This window comes from Felis catus, chromosome D1, assembly GCF_018350175.1.
Source record: "Felis catus isolate Fca126 chromosome D1, F.catus_Fca126_mat1.0, whole genome shotgun sequence".
NCBI lineage: Eukaryota > Metazoa > Chordata > Mammalia > Carnivora > Felidae > Felis > Felis catus.
Genome location: NC_058377.1, coordinates 100,544,397 through 100,549,326, shown reverse-complemented (window position 1 = coordinate 100,549,326; position 4,930 = coordinate 100,544,397).

The window sequence follows — 4,930 nt, the reverse complement described above, 5'->3', positions numbered from 1 at the left end:
CATCTAGGCTCTTTCCATAAACATTTTTGAAAGAAATTAAAGAAGCCCTATAATAAAAAAAAATCTCATATTCATGGATTAGTATAATTAAGATAGCAATATGTCTCAAAGTGATCTACAGATTTAGTGGAATTTCTATCAAAATATCAATAGCCTTGTTGGTAGAAAGAGAAAGTTGACCCTAAAATTCTCCATAATTTGTCTCAGAAATAGAGGAAAGAATACTAAGCACATCATTTTATGAAGCAGCATCGTCTAAAGGTCCTCACATTACAAGAAAGAAAATGGCAAATAAATATCTTTTAGAAACATACGCACAAAGATTTTAAACAACATAAAAACAAATGAAATCGGTCATTTTTTAAAAATAATAATTTACTGTGACCAAGTAGAGTTTCTGCCAGGAATAAAACATTCAACATTCAAAAATCAATCAATGATTTTCACTGAATTACTAGAAAAAAGGAGAAGAAACACACGACCCTTTTAATAGATGCATATAAAGTGACAAATTCCAGCTTAGATTTATGACTTTTTAAAAAATCTTTAAACAAATAAAGAATAAAGAGGAACGTGCTCAACCTGATAAAAGCATCTGCATAAAACCCACAACATACATCCTACTTTATGGTGAGTACTAAGATTGGAAGCGACAGTCTTCCCACTCCCCATTTCATTTCTGCGTTGTACCCTAGGATCCACCCCTTGCAATAAGGCAAGGAAAAGAAATAAAGGACTCACAGATTAGAAAGAAAAATATTGAAACTGTAAAAATATATGTATGTGCAGATGACACGATTGTATAAGTGGAAAATGTTAAGGCTCTACAAAAAAAAAAATCTGATAGATCTGATCAGTTAATTTAGCAAGGTTACCAAATACAATGCTGATCCAAAAGATCAAATGTGTTTTTATAATAACAACAATTGGAAATTAAAATTACAAATAAAATTCCATATAAACTACCAGAATCATGACATTTGAAAATTACATTTTCAAAATATATTCAAGACCCGTATAGGAAACTCAGAAGACACTACTAATGTGTGAAAGTAAATACATAAATAAATAAATAAACAAACAATGATAATGGATTCAAAGACTTGATATATTTACTACATTAATTTCATAATTTCAATAGAATTCCAGTAAACTCCCAACAGAATGCTTGGAAAAACTGGCAAACCTATTCTGAAATTGTATTCTATTGTATAGAAATATACAATATTAAAGGAATCTAGAATAACAAATCAATCTCAATAAAAAGAACACAGGTAGAGAGCTGATTCTATCTAAATAAAAAAAAGCCTTATTAAGCTCCTGTAAACAACATTGTGGTATTGATATATACACATATAGATCCTTGAAGCAAAATACACTGTCCATAAATACCTCAATGGGTGAATTTTTTACAAAAGTATTAAGTAATTTAGTAAGGGAAAGAACAGACTCTTTTTTTTTTCCAAAAAAACTATGCTGGGTCAATTGGATATCCATCTGAGAAAAAACCAACCTCCACTACTACCTCCCACCACACACAAATATTAACTCAAAATGAGTCAGGGATCTAGGTGTGGAAGGCTAAACACATAAAAATACTAGAAAACTTATTTTTAGCCTTGGAGTAGATCAATACTTATTAAGTATCACACGATAAGCACTATAAGAAAAACTGAAAGTTGAAACATTAATATTTTAACTCTTCTACTGGTCAGATGTTATCTTATTAAAAATGAAAAGGCAGGGCGCCTGGTGGCTCAGTCCGTTGAGTGTCCGACTTCGGCTCAGGTCATGATCTCACAGCTTCTGAGTTGGAGCCCCACGTCGAGATCTGTGCTGACAGCTCCGAGCCTGGAGCCTGCTTCGGGTTCTGTGTCTCCCTCTCTCTCTGCCACTAACCCACTCGCATCTGTCTCTGTCTCTCTCAGAAATAAATATTAAAAATTTTTTTAAATGAAAAGGCAATCCATGGACTAGGAGAAAACTATATAAATATATTATGTATAAATATTTTATATTATGTACAACTTATATACATGGCATTATATATAAGTTATATATAAATATATATATATAATTTTTAATATATAATTTGTAGTCAAGTTGGCTAACATACAGTATATACAATGTGCTCTTGGTTTCAGGTGTAGACTCCATGATTCATCGCTTACATACACCACCCAGCGCTCATCCCAACATGTGCCCTCCTCAATGCCCATCACCCATTTTCCCCTCTCCTGCCCCCCCCCATCAGCCCTCAGTTTGTTCTCTGTATTTAAGAGTCTCTTATGGGAAGGAGGCAAACAATAAATATATTTTTTATATTTATTACATATATATATAAATAAGTATGAAGAAAGATCTATATCTAGAATGTATAAAGAATTTTTATAGTCATAAAAAGCTTACAACTGTCATTTTTAAATTGTACAAATGACTTGAAGATAAATTTTTTTAAAAATACACAAATGGTCAATAATATGAAAAAAAAATGCTCAACCTCATTAGTCATCAAGGAAAGCAAATTAAAACCACAATAATATAACACTACAAATCTCCTAGACTGACTAAAAGGAAAATAATTAACAATAGCAAGTGACAAGAATATGGAACAATTCTGGTGGTTAAAATTAGAACTTTCTGCCTGTGTTTTGATATCACTCCACAATTTTAATGTTGCGTCATATTCCTTACTGACCAGACCATAAATCCCAGCAATTACTAACTGGGAGACTTAGAATTTCTGTTTACTTTCCATAGCCCTCTGATGAATATGACCAACAACTTTTGGAGTCAAGTTCTTTCATGGCTGCCATTCCATTGATTTTATGCCCTCACTGCTCTAGCACTCAAGCAATCAGGAACAGGTTTACAGAAAAGTGTTAATATTGTTAAGAAGGCAGAAGTTCTGTCTGTGACACGGGTCAACAGATTAACTCCATCACAGGTCCCCACTCTGGAATTATGTCATTTTCATATTCCCATGACATCCAGCTTTCTTGGAAATCCGGATTCGCATAGAGAAAGGGAATTCTCGTAAGTTCAGGTACCAAACACAGGGAATGCAATTCCCTATTCAAAATCGGACATTTCTCAAACATGTCTCTTCAGCATACCTACTTCTAAGACAAAGCCTTTCCGTCAGAGGGGATAATTAATTCCAGAGAGAGAAAGCAGCAGTTAAAAGACAAGGTCCTTGAGCCTTTATGGAAACCTCTTTAAATATCCATGCAGTGCAAGGTGAAAATATTTTGGAGAAGTTACATCTTCAGAGCAAGTTTCATTATGGTAGGAATGACTCATTTGAAAGTGTTTCCTCCACACTTCTTACCTCTTGCCTCTAGGACCAGAGCCATCTGTAGGTCATTTCTCCACAGTGTGTCAAAAGAATTCACTCTAAATTTAAATCCCAGGCTTTCTATGAACACTTTTGGGGCTTTAGGCTAGAAGCAAAGATTTGGACTAATAGAAACACTTTCTGCACAGCTATTGATTTGTTACTGAATTACCTAAGTAGTCTCAGTCTGAGTGTGCCATAACTTTCATAGTGTAAGTTTCTTATCCAAGAAGAGGTCAGTTAGAAGATGGGATTATTTCTGAAAACCCCCAAACATCATTAAGATCATCTAAGAGTACAAGGTAAGTTTTTCAACAGCGTTGAAGCATCTTAAAGAGGGTTACCTTCTCTATATAGTAATCACTATGTTTCCACACTTTTAAGTATAGTAATATTTTATCCTCTCCCAAGTTCTTCAGAAGATAGTTGATAAGTGTCATTGGCCTAATTTGGCAAATGAACAATCTGAGGCTCATAGAAATTATGAAATGTTGTAGGACCCAGCTCTCTGACCAACCAGGCACTTGGTATTGCACGAGACCTCTCCCTTAACATCCAAGACAAATCATGAGCATGAAAATCAAATGTAAATACACTCCAAACACAGAAAAGACATACATATGAGTAATACATGAAATAGATCCTCTGTCATTTAGCCCAAGCATGAACAGGGACAGCCCTTCCTTAGATTAACTGCTACAGATAATGTGGGTCTCTGTGCCTTCCTGAAAAGTAAAATTAGAGATTAATCTTCCTGCGCTTGTTGCATGGTCAAATGTTTTTCTGTATTTCGCTCAAAACGCCAATTCTCCCTATCTCCTAGGTGCAGGCACAGTCGCAAAAATTGGTGTAAGTGTTTTGTGTGCCCACAGTAATGTGGTGGCTATGTTCATGTATGTTTCCTCAATCAATTCTCATAACACCCGGGACATGGATATTATCATTCTCACTTTATACCTGAGGAAACAAGGATGTAGGGTGCCAAGAAATGTTCCTGGGATAAAAGAAGTTGCAAGTGGAAAAGGCAAGATTCCAATATGGTCTCTCTAGTTCTACAACCAATACATTACACGTAACAACTGTGGTAGTCATTTTCTACATTTAGCAGAGTCTGGGGACCCATGCTTGCAAGCAGATTGGGAAGGGAGGAAATGGGGCTGTGGAAGAGGCCAAGGTCAAAGGGATATTCAATGAAAGCAGCACCACATTTTTGTTAATATTTAGTGATTCTGATGTATTTAGTGATTTTGATGTGTTGATACTTGGTGATCGTGTGTGTGTGTGTGTGTGTGTGTGTGTGTGTGTGTGTGTGTCTGTTGATGAAATTGCTTCATGAACACTTGCTTCTGAAGTTGTATTAAAGTCATTATAATTATTATGGTCATATTAAAAAGAGATAACGAGTTCAGCATTGTTTGTAATAACATAACAATGTAGGGAATGGATTAAAATTTTGGAAGAAAAAAGTCAACAAGTATAATGTAATATAATCTTGGCTCTGCCCTTTATTCTCTGCTTGATCTTGGACAGGACCTTAACTTCTCTATATTGTATTGCCTACTGTATACAGTAAGTATAAAATAATAGTGGTAA